Source organism: Rhinatrema bivittatum, chromosome 8, assembly GCF_901001135.1.
Source record: "Rhinatrema bivittatum chromosome 8, aRhiBiv1.1, whole genome shotgun sequence".
In the NCBI taxonomy this organism is placed as follows: domain Eukaryota; kingdom Metazoa; phylum Chordata; class Amphibia; order Gymnophiona; family Rhinatrematidae; genus Rhinatrema; species Rhinatrema bivittatum.
Window position 1 is genome coordinate 117,207,188 of NC_042622.1, and position 16,951 is coordinate 117,224,138.

Here is a 16,951-nt window from a genome sequence, read left to right on the forward strand (position 1 = left end):
AGAAAAGCCTTAATGAATCTGTCCCTTAATGGGGCATATGTTAGCCATTTGCTGCATTATTTAAGAATAATAGGAGATCCAAGATGGCTGCCTAAGGGGAGGACGGTGATTAAGGCGCTCTGATCTCTTTTGGAATTTCCTCTCACTACCATGCCTCACACAAAGGGCAAAATTCGATTGGCTTCCCTGATGCCTGGAATGACTGCCCTTGCACAACTTAAAACAGAGGGCTTTTTTTCACCGACAAGCATTCAAACTCCAGGAAGGCTGTCCGCCATAGTGACAGGCATGGAGCAAACACCAACATTATCGGACCTACAAACAACTTTAAGCCCCGGAGCGCCATTAATTCCGTCTCCCCCCTGCTACGGACAAGCTCGGGATCCAGGTCCAAGCGACTTATGGAAGGCGTTAAACGACTTTGGGCCTGTCGAGGGGAATGCCGAGGCTGAGCTGGCAAGCATTAGAGTTGTCGGAGGAGCAGGGGTTCCACCTCAGATGCGGCAGCTGGTGCTGGGCGCCACTGGAGGGGACAACCTGGAGAGCACCCTGATGACCTCAACACCGACAGGGCGAGCGGGGCCTGATCATAGCTCCAAATTTGGAGCAAGAACGTCTTCAGGGACGTGCGGTAAGCACACAAACCTCTTTATTAGGCATGGTCACAAAGCAAGAAATAACTTTAGAGAATGTTTGAAAGGCACCGAGTTCATTAGAAATTTCAATCTCCACATTGTCAAATATAATGACTGAGACCCAACAACACGTACGACAGATAGAATCAGTTACAACCTCACATACAAATAAAATCAATGAATTAGAAAAACAAGTTTCTCAGATAAGGAACATCCAAGAGGGAATGATTAAAGGTGAAATGTCCAATTCAAGAAAATTGGAAAACATTGAGAATGAACTGAGATATAAAAACCTACGTGTGCTGACGTTTCCACAGGTTAAGCTAATATCACCTTCGGATTAGTTTAAAAAATATCTAATGGAAATATTAATATTATCTCAGGAGGCGATACCTCCAATTGCAAAAATATATTTCTTAAAAGAGAGCAAATCAGAGGAGAAGAGGATACAAAGTACACCTAATATCCAGCCAGAAGGGATCGGTAATATAACAGACATTTTAGAACAACCCTCAGAGGAACAGATTGAATATCGAAGAACTATGTTGGTCAGTTTTATATTTCCTTTGGACCGGAATTTAATTTTAAGAATGTTTCTACGCAATAGAGAAAAAATTTACCTAGGTCAGAAGGTATGGATATACCCAGATATATCGAGAGAGACTCAGGTCTGGAGAAAAAACCTTTTGTTGATGTGTCAAGAAGCTAGATCTTTGGGAGCAGTCATTAATATAAGATACCCAAGTAAATGCGTCTTAAAAGTAAACAGTGTAAGATATGTGTTTTTTGAGCTTACCCAGTTGCGTTCTTTTCTTAATTCTCATACCCCAGTGGAAAGTTTGAGTGCTACCTAATCTGTATTGGAAGGAATATTATAATGTTTGGCCTCCTGTAATATTGTTTAGCAAGATTTATTGCTTTTATTTGAGCTCCCAATGAAGTCTTGGATTCTCCCTATATTTCCTTTGCTGGTCATAATATTGCTTGAGATTTAAAACATGGATATTGTCAGAATTGTTACCTTGGCCTTTCATTGACAATGTAAATGTTGTTGTCTATCAATGTAAAATGAATAAAAGAAAGAAAAAAAAAGAATAATAGAAAAAAGTTACTGTATCTAAGAACTCCAGACTAAGGACTTAAAACTCTTAGTCTCAGAGTGGAGTTACTTCTTATCCAGAGCTCAGGGAATGTTAACAAATAATTTCAATGCTGCTGCTGCTGCTGCAGAGAGCTATATGGAGGTATCAGTTTTGCACGTTGTGTTAAAACTAATAAGAGGCAAAGGCAAATGCTAAACAAAAATATCAAGTTCTTGGAAACAGCACATTATGTTTGCCAGGTTTTTGTACATGAATGTAGAAAAGTCTGGAGAATCTCTACTCTCACTTATCAATCAAAGTCAAGTAGTGCAAGAAACTTGGGAAAACAGAAAAGTGTATACATTTGATATTTCTCACAGGACAAGCATAATAGAAGATTTTCTTTCTTTCTTTTCTCAAGTTAATGTGTTTATAGTCTAATTAATTCACACTGGTGGTAACACCTGCTGCCCTTTCCAAATTGAATTCTTAACGCATTAGATAATCTATTTTAAAATGTACTAGATGATTGTAGCATTCAGGGTAGAAGTGCTTGTTATTGGTTAGGCCAGCATAACATTTATTTATTTTTTCTCTTGCTCCATATTACAGAAACTTCCATATGGAGACTTAAGGGGCTTAAACCAATTAAGAGACTTTAAATCAGTTAATACCCAGGTCCTGCAGAGCCTGATAGAACAGTGTCAGAAGACAGACTGCAGCCAGATTGGATGGCTAACAACTTGAGCTCACTGTCTTCAGTCAGCCAATGGCGGAGGTAAGCGAATTCTCCTGAGCTGGTTAAGGTTCATAACACTCCAACCAGGATTGACATAATCCAAGCACAGAGTTAAAATTAGGACAGAAAAAAAGCAGCTTTCAAATCCATGAGGCTCAGTACTTACGCCTTAAGAGAAGTGGGAACAGTCACATGCTCACAGTAAATTTGCATTAAGTAATATAGAAAGCTTTCCAGTCTGTGGATGTATGCACCTTCGGGCACCTCTGTTCCAGTTTGATGTATCTACTGCACTCCTGTTTTATGTAAACCAGCAAGATATGTTTTCATGATTGCCGGTATATAAAAACCTTAAATAAATAAATAAATAAATAAATAAATAAATAAATAAATAAATAAAGGGATAGGGAGTCTGAAGGCAGTGATATACACTTGACAATAATTTGCTTCAACAGCTACTCCAGATTAAATGAAAATTGCAGATTAATAGACTAAAGTGGGTTGTTTCAAATGATCAATATGGTACTTTTCTTTAATATTTTCTTCCAATTTTTCTTCTCGGGTGGTATTCCAGGCCTTCTCTTCACTACTGGATCAAACACCCACCCCCACTCTCTCCCAATTTTGTATCACTTTTTCTTGACCTCAGAACCTCTAATAAAGAGATCCTACATAGAGGTCTGAAAGCTAATTATATAACATTTCAAAAGGTCCAAGGAGAGGCATCATATGACCTATTTTTGCTTACTGTAAGTAAAGATTTGGACAAGTTCCTGGAGGAGAAGTTCTTAAACTGCTAATAGTCAAGTTGGCTTAGGAAATAACCACGGCTGATTACCAGCATTAGTAGCATGGGATCTATCTAATGTTTGGATACATTGCAGGGCACTTGTTTCCTGGTTTGGTCTCTGTTGGAAACAGGATGCTGGGCTTGATGGATCCTCAGTCTGACCCAGTATGGCAACTTCTAATGTTTTTATGTTCTTAAGTACATACTCCAGCGAAGGAACAATTCCTCATGCCAACTAAAAACAGGCAAAACATTTTTCACCGCCACCCCTTGTGGAAATATGTCTCTGTCTTTCTAAACAAGCCTTGTTTCTTTAAATGTTGGTAAATATGTTCTAGTTTATCTGCTTTTCTGCCTTGGACACCAGCACATGGTCATTCTACAATTATAGGCTTTAAAGGATATATAGAAACTAGGGATGTGAATCGTTTTTCAACGATTAAAATTATCGTCCGATAATGTTTATATCGTCTTAAATCGTTATAGAACACTATACAATAGAAATTCTAACGATTTATCGTTAAAAATCGTTAAATCGTGTTAGTGCGCACTAAATCGAGTTAGTGCGCACTAACTCCCCGTTAGTGCGCACTAATTCGATTTAGTGCGCACTAACTGAAAATGATACAAATAAACACTTTCCAGGTCACTGAAGGTCAGTTAGGAATGAATATGTGTTCCTATTGGCTGGCTGCCCTCTTATCTATTGATGTTACCAAGGTTACCACTGAGGTGATGGTTGGGGGGGATGGGAAATGGAACTGGAAACTAACGAACACCAACAGAAAATGAAACAAAGTGTTCACACTTCCCAGGTCAGTAAAGGTCACTTAGGAATGAATATGTATGTATGTATTCCTATTGGCTGGCTATGCTCTTATCTATTGATGTTACCAAGGCTAATACTGAGGTAATGGTTGGGGGGATGTGAAATGGAAACAGTTGGAAGCTTGACAAAAAAAGTAATGTAATGATCAGCACTCACGTGACTAGAACTTGTTTGTTTATTATTTTTGTTAGCAGGCACCTGAAATGCTAGTGCATGTTGAATTTGCCAATCACTGTGCATTTTAGAAAGGTGGTCCTGGCTGGAACTGTACACAGTTCAAATATATGTAATTGATTGTTGGTAAGTGTATTTTTAAGTAGCCACACTGGCACAAGTATGTTTACTTTTCCTCCTACTTAACTCACTAGCTCAGCTTTGTAAGAAGGGCTTCTCTGCTTGTGTGTTGTTTTTGTTTGGTGTGAGGAGAGCAGAAACATCAGATCTTTATTCAATCTACTACAGTCATCTCTTACAGTGCCCTATCCCTATTAATACCAGGAGTGTTGTGATCTTCCTGCACACAGTGCCCTAACCCTGATACCAGTCTGAGACAGCTCCCTCCCTGCATTACTAGTGAGAGGCTGGCTTCACAGACAGGGGGGAGCTGCCTGACCCTCACTCCTGACTTCCCCCATGTCCCAGCTAGTGAATGGTGTGTGGGTGAGGGGGGGGGAGGATGGTGAAGTCTGAGACAGCTCCCTCCCTGCATTACTAGTGAGAGGCTGGCTTCACAGACAGGGGGGAGCTGCCTGACCCTCACTCCTGACTTCCCCCATGTCCCAGCTAGTGAATGGTGTGTGGGTGGGGGGGGGGGGGGGGGGGGAGGATGGTGAAGTCTGAGACAGCTCCCTCCCTGCATTACTAGTGAGAGGCTGGCTTCACAGACAGGGGGGAGCTGCCTGACCCTCACTCCTGACTTCCCCCATGTCCCAGCTAGTGAATGGTGTGTGGGTGAGGGGGGGGGGGGGAGGATGGTGAAGTCTGAGACAGCTCCCTCCCTGCATTACTAGTGAGAGGCTGGCTTCACAGACAGGGGGGAGCTGCCTGACCCTCACTCCTCCGGGGTATTGTGATCTTCCTGCACACAGTGCCCTATCCCTGATACCAGGGGTGTTGTGATCTTCCTGCATGCAGTGCCCTATCCCTATTAATACCAGGAGTGTTGTGATCTTCCTGCATGCAGTGCCCTATCCCTATTAATACCAGGAGTGTTGTGATCTTCCTGCATGCAGTGCCCTATCCCTGATACCGGGATGTGTGCAAGAAGATCACAACACCCCCGGTATCAGGAATAGGGCACTGTGTGCAGGAAGATCACAACACCCCCAGTATCAGGAATAGGGCACTGTGTGCAGGAAGATCACAACACCCCTGGTATTAGGGATAGGGCACTGTGTGCAGGAAGATCACAACACTCCTGGTATTAATAGGGATAGGGCACTGTGTGCAGGAAGATCACAATACCCCTGGTATCAGGGTTAGGGCACAAGTTCTAGTCACATTGACTGATCACATTACTTGTTTTGTCAAGCTACCAACTGTTTCCATTTCCCATCCCCCATATACTGTCAGTAGGAAACTTGGTAACATGAATAAATAAGAGGGCAGCCAATAGGAATACATATTCATTCCTAAACTGACCTTAACTGACCTGAAAAGTGTCAAATTGTATCATTTTCAGTTAGTGCGCACTACCTCCCAGTTAGTGCGCACTAACTCCCGTTAGTGCGCACTAATCGGAAAAAACGATTTTTAACGATTTTTTAACTAAAAAATCGTGCCTAAGACGATTTTCTTGCCCTGCCACACGATTTCTATCGTTAAGACGATATGGAAAACGATTCACATCCCTAATAGAAACATATATATATATACTAGATATATAGAAAGATGGCAGATGAGGTCCATTCAGGCCTATGTAGTCTGTCAAGCTTTTCTTACACCCAAATATCCTGAGTAATACAGTTAACAACAAACGTTTCTATTAAATTCTTTGTATTTGCTGACTGGTGCCAGACTGGCCACTTGGAGACAGCTTTTGATTATCCAGAAAGCTGGTAATGGCTTGGGCAGTTACACAGTAAGCTGTTCCCACAGTGCCCAACCAACAATCTTCAACCCAGTGCTGGAGTGACCAATCCAAGACTGATGAGCATACTTCATTTTCTATAACCATTAATTCTCTGATCTCTCCTCTAAAAATATGGGGAGGCCTGCCTGTTGATTCCTTGGACTTGTATAGGACATTTCTTATAAACAGGATCCAGTTATGCTTTGGAAATCCTGACAGCTCATTTCCATTATCAGGACAGCCTCAAAGCTTTTAAAAGTAAGACCCATAACCCACTTGCAGTTGAGTAAACCGAGACACAGGAAAATAAAATGACTTGCCCAAATTGACAGGGGAATGAAGCTCATCCCTGGGATTTTTCCTGACTTTTTATTTAATGCTCTGGGCACTATGATTTGATATGCATGTTATCATGATGAGTTGCGTTGTCTTTACTTTGTTGTATCACATATGACCTGGCTTTCCCTGTCACTAAGATTCTCCTGAATGTTTCTTGCAAAGGCAGTGGGAGGGATTTTTTCCATTTTTGGAATCCTCCCCTTGCTTTACCCCTACCTTCTTTTGGGAAAATGCTGAGGACCGATTGTTTCAGGCATTGGGTCTGAACTTGAACCTTTGTCTAAATTTGTGGATAGGTTTTTACAACCTTTTGTAAGTATAGCATGTTCTTACGTTCGGGATTCTTCCCATTTTTTTGGAACGGCTATATGATGTCCAAATCGCTGTTGAGGAATTCTGGCTGGTTAGTTTGGATATTGAATCTCTTTTTTCCAATATTCCTCAGTAGATGGCTATCCAAGTTGCCTGGGATGTACTTGATCCATGGGCACCTCTTTTTTAGGGTTCTTACTTCCTTTTTGGTTATTTTGACACTTGCATTAATGGAAAATGTTTTTTAATTTAATGGGAAGTTAAATAAACAAATTAAAGGGACAGCGATGGGAGTCATGATGGCCACTAATTTGGCCTGTTTATATGCATTATGACATTTTCCTTTTTATTCATCATTTCTTTCCTAATAATCCCTATTATTGTTTGGTTTTTTGACCGCTGCAGCACACTGAGCTGACAATTTCAATGTGTTGTCCACTATGATGCCTACATCTTTTTCCTGGGTGGTAGCTCCTAATATGGAACCTAACATCATGGGTTATTTTTCCCTATATGCATCACCTTGCACTTATCCACATTAAATTTCATCTGCCATTTTGATGCCCAATTTTCCAGTCTCACAACTTATCATAATCCACATGTGTTTTAACTACTCTGAGTAATTTTGTGTCGTCTGCAAATCTGATCACCTCACTCCTCATATCCCTTTTAGATCATTAATAAATATATTAAAATGCACCGATCTAAGTACAGATCCCTGAGGCACTCCATTGTTTACCTTTTTCACATAGGAACCAAGCTCCTTTGTATGCTCTTGAGTTAAGAAGTTTGAAAAGAGACATAAGTCATTCAGAATGTATCTGGAGGAAAAAAGTCCACTAACAGCTTACACATTTACCAGTCTAAAACGGCTACCTATAGAACTGTCATCAATCATGCTAAAAAAAGATTGCATTTCATGTAAGATCTTTGCATCCATCTCTTACCCTCATGAATTGTTCTGAGTGTTTCACTCTTTAGTGCAACCTTCAAAGAAGGGCCCCTTTTGTTCTGAGCCCTCTCTTTGAGGACCTAGCACTTTTTCCATTAAAAAATAATGCAGCTTACAGGAAGCTTTTCTAGTAATCCCATTGATCCTGTATCACTATCTATGCTGGGTCCTTGTTGAAGTGAGTTTTCCCTTACTCCCGCAGTAGAAATCTGTTCTATTATGGCTTCACTGACAGATAATCTATTCCCATTTAATACATGTTCGGCTGCTCTAACTAAAGTATTGAGATCAGATATAGGGGACCTATATTAATTCTACAGTACATGATTTCTTGTCTGAAGGCTTCTTACCATCAGTATTAAAGTCTGCAGTTCTGTCCTATCATCAAGAAATGAAGCACTGATCCTTCAGACTTTAATAATTATCATCCAATTTCTTCACTTCCAATGTTAGCGAAGGTCATTGAGAAAGTAGTTCACACCCAAGAACAAGAATTCTTAGATGAGAACAGCATTCTACATGAGGCTCAACATGGTTTTCAACCCCGCCATAATATAAGCCCCATCAGTTTCTGTTTCAAATTTTAAAATAAACAATAAAGGTAGAGATGTGGCTTTTCACACAGGCCTACACCTAAAATTTACACCTCGGCCACCTAATTTCCATTGTCCCACGTCTCCCTAGCCTTTCTTCAATCAAATTGATCTGAGCTACCTTCTTCCTTCACCTCCCTCGCCCCACCCCTTACTCCCACCTCCCTTTATCCCACTTCTCCCCAGTTTACTCTCTCCCCTAAACTCTTCTGAGCTAACATCCTTTCATTGCATCCCTCATTCCCATACCTTAAACATTTTCTCCCCCTTTTCTCCTCCTATAGTACTAACCCTCAGCACCCAACCTCATTTTCAGTTTTAATGCATACCGTTGTTTTTATCCTGTATATATTATATGGCACTGTTATCCTTTAAATATCTTATATATCACTGATACTACCGTGTAAATTTCTTACATAATGCTGTTTACTTTAGTTTAAACTCATATATTTCAACACGTTTCTTGGCAAACGCCTCTGGCGTAATGTTTTTGTTCAATGTACACTGACGTGATATCTTTGATGAACGTCGATATATAAAAACCGTCAACTAAAATAAATAAATAAATAAATAAATAAATAAATAGAAGAATTCCCAATAATAAAACAAATATAGAACTCAAGAATAAATACAAACCTTATATTAAGAAAGAGCAGCATAAAAGGAGGGAAGACAAAAGCCAAGACAGGCAGAAAGACATATAGGTTTTTAAAAAAATGGAAAACATAGAAACATGATGCCAGAATAAAGCCATATGGCCCATCTAGTCTAGTCATCCCTTACAATTCCCATCACTCTCTGAGCTCCCCTGCATTTAGCTTATGCTTTCTTGAATTCAGATACCATTTTTGCCTCCACTGGGAGGCCATTCCATGTATCCACTACCCTCTTGGCAAAGAAATGTTTCCTATGATTACTCTTGAGTCACCCTCATCCCAAGATCCCTTGTTCTAGAACCTCCTTTCCATTGAAAGAGACTAGCCTCCTGGGCATGGAAACCTTAGCGATATTAAAAAGTCTTTCTCATATCTCCCCTATCTCGACATTTCTCTAGAGTGTACATGTTTAGATTTTAAGTCTATCCCCATGTGCTTTAGAACTAACACCAATGATGATTTAAATAATAATAAACAAAGAAAAAAGACAGAAAACTGGAAAAGTAAAGCAAGTTTGCTTACCGTAAACAAGGTTCTCCGAAGACAGCAGTATGTTAGCCATAAAATATGGGTAATGCCATCCAATGGCACCGAACGGAGCCTTCTCTCCTAGTTTAGCGAGCTTTTTTTTTATTTTTTATTTTTTATTTATTGAATTTTAACATTTAATACAAGTATCCACTCATAGGGTAATTACTTAAGTACAGAAAGGCAATAAACATTAACATAATAAAAAATAAACATTCCTTCAACTTTTAAACTAATCTCCTGTACTTAAGATAAAAGAAATTCAGGAGAGCTAAGAAATTATAGGAGCACATCTTCAGAAGTAAATGTTTAATCTAGGAGAGCTAAGAAATTATAGGAGCAAGAAATTATAGGAGCACATCTTCAGAAGTAAATGTTTAATCTAAATCCTGACTATCTGAACAGAACCGTCACTTAATTTCAACTATCACTCATGCACAGAGTCTAACTAGGAGGGCCATGAGAATTTAAGAAGGACCTTGACTGCAAAGGATCCATAAAGACATACATCTGTTGTTGAAATTGTATACAGCACTTACAAGGGAAATTAAGTTTAAACTTAGCTCCCATACGTAATGTCTCCTCTCTCATATTCAAAACCAATTTCCTTCTAACCTGAGTTTGTTTAACTAGATCAGGATAGCACCAGACTTTATGGCCGAAAAATAAAACATGGCTGCTTCAGAAATAATGCTTAAAGATATTGTTTTTATCAATCAAAAAAGCAAAAGAGACTAATAAGGGTCTCCTCTGCATTACTACCAATTCACGTGATGATTCCAATAGCAATGACAAATCAGGTAAAGATTGTTCTTCTTGATTCTCAGAACTTTGTTGTCTTGAGTAAAGATAGTAAGCCTTTGTTATTACTGGCTTAGTTTTCTCAGGCACTTTCAAAACCTGTGCAACATAAAACTTAAACAAATCAAGTGGTGCTACATTTTTCAACACAGGAAAGTTTAAGAAACGCAAATTGTGTGCTCTTATTAGGGGTGTGCATTCGTTTACAATGTATTGGCAATCCGCAACATATATGCCATATTCGTTGTATTCGTGGGGGTCATGAAACGTATGGCAAACCCCCACAAATACAACGTATCACTAACGAATAAACCCCAACCCTCCTGACCCCCCCAAGACTTGCCAAAAGTCCCTGGTGGTCAAGCGGGGGTCCCGGAGCGATCTCCTGCACTCGGGCTGTCGGCTGCCGGTATTCAAAATGGTGCCGATAGCCTTTTCCCTTCTTATGTCACAGGGGCTACCGGTGCCATTGGTCGACTCCTGTCACATGGTAGGAGCACAAGATAGCGCCAGCCGTCCATTGGTTGGCCCCTGTCACATGGTAGGAGCACAAGATGGCACCGGCCGTCCATTGGTCGGCCCCTGTCATATGGTAGGAGCACAAGATGGCGCCGGCCGTCCATTGCTCCTACCATGTGACAGGGGCTGACCAATGGCACCGGTAGCCCCTGTGACATAGTAAGGGCAAAGGCTATCGGCACCATTTTGAATACTGGCAGCCGACAGCCTGAGTGCAGGAGATCGCTCCGGGAGCCCCGCTGGACCACCAGTGACCTTTGGTAAGTCTTGGGGGGGGGGGGGGGGGGGGTTATAATTGATTAAATTTAAAGGGTTGGGATGGGGTTTTTTTTGGGAAACAAATACATATGTAACTAATGAACGTATCGGGGTCCCCCAAGAATGGATGCAATGGATCCGAATGGGACGAATCTGTCCCTGCTGCACATCCCTAGCTCTTATACTATTCTCTACTTTTTACAACCTTCTGTTTACTTCATTTTCACTTTGAATTATAGTTGATTGTACTTTTTCCATTTCAGTTATCCGAGCCTCCATTTTCTCCAGGTTTTGTTTCTGCTGGGCAATTTCACCAGCTTTTTTATTAACTTGAAATTTTAAGTCCATAACTTCCTTGGTGAGTCCCAAAATAGCTTTCTCAAGAGATTGGAGCGCTCCCTATATTGTCCTCAAGGATATTTCCTCTGTAGGCTGTGTTAGAATTTGCAGTTTCTGTTCCTCCCGAACTCCAATAGCCCCTCCTCCACCTGATGCACCGCCAGCATTCTCCTCCAGTTCAACGTCTCCCAGTCCTACAGTAAGGCTCTGTCCCTCTCCAACACCTCCTTGGGACATTACCTTCATCTGAGGCTCCAAGATTTTCAATCCTTCAGTTATCTCCAACTGCCACGCCGCCATTTCTCCAACTCCAGTTCCCTCGGTTAGGTCGGCAGCCTCCTTCTTTCTCAACTCCTCAGCTTGAGCTGGAGGTGCCGGTCTCACAGGTGATCCGGGACTCAGCGATTTTTCGGTCTGGGAAGATAAGTCCAGCTCCATAGATGGCCTTCCAGCGACCTGGTCTCCCGGTGTCAGCGGCGGTATGGCTGGGAAGAAGCTACCAATGCGGGGTTGAGATGTTTGGAGAGGTGTAGAAGTGTTTTCTACACCTCTAACCCATGCTTTTCTCTTGGTATGGGGCATGATAGAAATAAAAAATCGCAGAAATGTTGGGAACTTCTCTCAGCACGTCTGTTCAAGATGCCATTTTGAAAGCTCTCCGCTTAGAGAGCTTTTATTCCTGAGCATGTGCAGTAGTTCTTACAAGGGCATTTGCTTGTGAGGCTCTCAGTTGATTGTGGAGTTTAGCTTGGTAGTCGACTCTCTAGGGAGGCAGGTGGATATTAAGCATGGCTAATTCATCCTTATGTCTACAGAGAACCCTGTTTATGGTAAACAAACATGCTTTCTCCATTGACAAACAGGGCTGAGTTAGCCATGACACATGGGGAGTCCCAGGCTGAGGGCTGCAGCTTACTGAAAAGTAAGCCAGACCCCCTCTTGGGTTGAGCAGACTGCTCAAAACCCCCTCTGCAAAGTTACTGTCACTTCTTGAAATATGACTTTTTGTGTGTGTGTGTGTGTAACATAAGAGTAGCCCTCAGCTAAACCAAATACAGCAGAGACAAGGAATCCTAGAAAAGATTCTGGAAGGCAGAGGAGTCCAAGGAGAAGGAATGCAGATGTCTGACTGACCTTAGCATGATATATGTATATCACTTTTAGCTGTGGTAATTACCGAACAAGAGAGAAACAAAAGCAGATTCAATATCCAGACTCCACAAGGAAGAAGCCACAGATGAGTCACTTAATGTCCCAAAAATATACAAAATGTTGTATATATACTGTAACCCCTGTTCTACTGTCTTCTAGAACTTTGGGGCACGTTCAGGATTGATGAGAGTGATAATTACCCCATGCTCCCCAGAGTTCTTTCCTGATGGTGGAAAGCAAAAGTCTTTTAAGTCCCTTAAGTTTTTGGGGAGGTCTTTTGACATCTTCCAGTAAGAACAACACACTATCACACAATCTGGTTGGGCTCAAAAATAAATCCTTTATTGGAATAACTGAGCAAAACTTGCTTACCTGTAACATGTTTTCCGCAGGCAGTAGGACACTTCAGCCACACATCACTGGACGGCATTGACGCAAAATGTGCTCTTTCAGAACTCAGAAAAACCTAAACGTTAATGAGCAAGCATGGGCATTCCCATGCAGCCACTGCTGTGTGAGTCTTCTCAGTCATTTCACAAGCTAAGTTTCAACTCTGCAGGGAAGAGGATGGAATTGTGTGGCTGAATAGTCCTGCTGTCTAAAGAGAACACCTATTACAGTTTTAGCAACTTTCCTTTCTTCGTGGACAAACAGGTCTGATTGAGCCACACAAGTGCATATTCCCAAGCTGAGAGTTGCAAAGTAACAGTATTTCTTCTTTAACAAGTAATGGGAGCACTGCAACTTGGTGTTAAGAGGATGGAGGGGGTGTTAAAGAGGATGGAGGGAAAGTTAAAGCATCTAGTTAAATAAGCTTTTACATACCACCTGGCCAGGGGAGCTATCCCTGTGGGGGTGGGGTGAGTGAGAGATGGTGACTAGAAGGGGGGAAGGGTTTGAGAGAGAAAAATAGAGGCGAGGGGAAGAATGTGTGAAAGAGTCATACTGGGAAGAAGGGGAGAGCATGTAAGGAGGTGACTGGTGTTGACAGTGAATCAGAGATTGATTTGGGAGAATGAAAGCGGATATTTGGAATTTGAGAATCAGAGAGCATGAGAAAGGGTAATTGGGGTAGAGTCAGATTGGAGGGAATGGGAGAATGTGAGAGGAGGAGGGTGAAATAAAATAGCTAAGAGAAGATAAATGCAAGGGCTGAGAGGGTGTGGAACATCTCATCAGGGTGCACAATGTGTGGCCATCCACCAATTCCAAAGCTCCTGGTTACACTCTGAGCACTACCTGTCCTGCAGGATCCCGTCCATAGAACATACTCTCCTAAGTGGATTTAAGGTGGACCAGGCATCTAGCCTGGTCCTGCACAGATAAATAAGGGAACTCTAGGGGCACTGCCTCACATATCCCTTCCCTCAGCTTGGACCCGTCGAGCCAAGCGACCCTGCTCCCTCTTCGATCCCATCTAGGAGAGTCCAATACATCCCATTTCCCTTCTTCTGGTTTCCTACCAGCTACGCTTGGGAATGAGGACCTATTGACATACTCAACCCCAACTCTTAGGGTTAATCTCGACAGTGTCACAACCACCACCCAGTGTGCAGTTCACACAATGCACAACCCAGTCCTTTAAATAAGTCCTTTGCTGGCTCCAGGTTCAAATTCCACCCCAATGGATCTTTATGGACCGACTGGGGAACCACCACTGCTGGTTCTTCTATAACAAGCTGCACCCACTTCCTGGCATCTAGTATCTCTGATGTAGAGCCTCTTCCTTGCTCCTTCTCAGCCTCACTCGCTGGGGTCTCCACAGTACCATACTCTGGGCTCTCCATGGACTCTTCCTCCAGGTTCTCCACAGAACCTCCCTCTGGGCTCTCCTCAGTTTCCTCCTCTGTACACTCTGGCCACTCACCCATGCCAGTCGCTGGATCCTCTGCAGCCTCGCTTGCTGGGGTCTCCGCAGTGCCAACCTCTGGACTCTCCATGGTATCTCTTGCTTGCCTTTCCATGCCTTCTCTGAGCTTTTCACAGGAGTTGTCTCTGGACTCACAGTAGTGTTAGGCACCTTACAGTGTCTTCCTCCTGTAGCGCTAACTTCCAACTTCTCAACACTGCCCCCTCTTGGGAAGCCTGTGTCGCCCTCCCCAGGGCTCTCTGTGACCCCTCTCTCAGGGTTCTTCACAGCCCCCTATCCTGTGCTTCTCAAGGGCATAGTCTCTAGACACCTGATAGTGTTTGGGCACCCTAAATTGTCTTCCTTGGTACTACCTGTAGCGCCAATCTCAGACTGTTGCCACCACTCAGTCAGCTCACCAGACACCTCTGCCAACCACTCATGCAGTTCTTCCAGGAGCTGTTGGTATTCCTTGTCCAGTCAGTCTAGGTATTTACTCTCTTGTCTGGCCTAGACTGTTGGGAATGGGTTCCCTAGACCCATTACCCTGGCTAGCCTTTCCAGCTGTCCGCCCTCTGACCCAGCTCTTGGGAATGGGGAACTCCCACCACACAGAAATACATGTTGTTCTTTCCTTCTAGTTAATGAAGTCAAACATAAGCTGCCGACTTCTCATGATATGCCTTTAACAGTTAAAATGATTTGTTTTATTAATTGATATCAACACTAAAGAAATATATAAAGAAATATATTTTTTTAATTTTATGATTTTTATTGTGATAATTTTTGTAATAAGATGGAAGATCTCAGGACTGGCAAGAGATCATATTTGCACTGAATCTCTATAGCCAGATTTTATAGCAACCAATGTCTGCTTGGTTGCAATCCAATTATATCATTTAGTAGTTTCACTACGGAGAAAACTTCATACGTTCATTAATGTACAACTATTTGCTGTTTATAATGTCGGGATACGCTGTACATTAATGAACGTATGAAGTTTTCTCCATTGTGAAACTACTAAATGTATGAAGTTTGCTCCATCTTAAATATGAAGTTGGCTTTGTCTTAAGATTGTCCAGTAATTGGGCTATTTTGCCAAACATAGGGGGTCATTTATCAAAATGCTATAAGGCATTTTCACATAGGGAGTCATTTATCAAAATGCTATAAGGCATTTTCACATGTGTTAAGGGCTTATCGCATACTCCTGGAACATCAGCCTAGCTATCTAGGCCATCAGGGGGAGAGAGAGAGAGAGCAAGAGAGCCTAGCCGTAATGCTTGATGTTACCCAGGTAGAGAGTCCATCAAGCTAGGTTGTGAGAACATTCCACAAATATCATCTTTGAATGAGTTTCCTCACTCCGAGGGTCATCAAATCTTCACAAGAGAGCACTGTTCTGTTCTTACGTCTCACTTTGAATGTCAAAGTGGCCCCTAACCCCCACACTAATACCTAAACCTCACCTCGAGTTACTAGGTGGGCCTCCCATAGAGCTATAAATGCCTATCTAGGATGAGGGCATTATGGCTAGTCTCTCTCTCTCTCTCTCTCTCTCAAAAACATGGTCCCCCCAGTGGTTATATGTAGGAATACCACATTCTGGCACTTATCTCAAAGTGTGAAAATGTTATCATGGTAACTTAGCTCTTTGCATAGGTATTATTGCAATAAACTGCCTATTACCATAAAACACACCCCTTTTTTTTCTATCACAGGCAATATTTAGTGCATTTTGATAAATCCAGGCCATAAGTTGCTATCAAAAAGAATCAAGTTTTAAAATTGATCATATTGAATACATCAGTTTGATATAATCAGATTGCAATACAAGCAAACATTGGTCACTATAAAATCCAATCGCAACATAAGCAGTAACATCAGGTATTGCAACCAAAGGAAATTAAGATACCAAGAAGATATATTCACTCAAGTTAAGAGTTTTTAAGTAGAAATAAAAAAAGAGACAATAAGACCAGCGACTGAAACTACTGGCTATAGAGATTCAGCGCAAATATGATCTCTTGCCAGACTTGAGGACTTCCCTCTTATCACAAAAATTATCACAATAAAAATCATAAAATTAAAAAATATTTCTTTATATATTTCTTTAAATAGTATTGATATCAATTAATAAAGGAAATCATTTTAACAGTTAAAGGCATATCATGAGAAGTCGGCAGCTTATGTTTGACTTAATTAACTAGTTAATTTTGTTTGTCTATGGTATACTAGTTATTCCCTGACTTGCATTTCTATCACCATTCTTTCCTTCTAGCCCTATTGCTGCTTTTGCTTCACCAATTGCTGCAATACCCTGACTGCTCCACTCCAGATTTTCCTGTGGCTTCATACCTCAAACCTACAGAGTAGCTTGCTTGCTGGAAGAGGACCTTGTTGCCATTCACCACACTCACAGCTCACTCTGGCAGCTTTTGCAGGGCCACACCTTTCTCAGCACAGCCTTGCTGCACCAGTGATCTCTCCTCTTTTCTTTTTCAAGG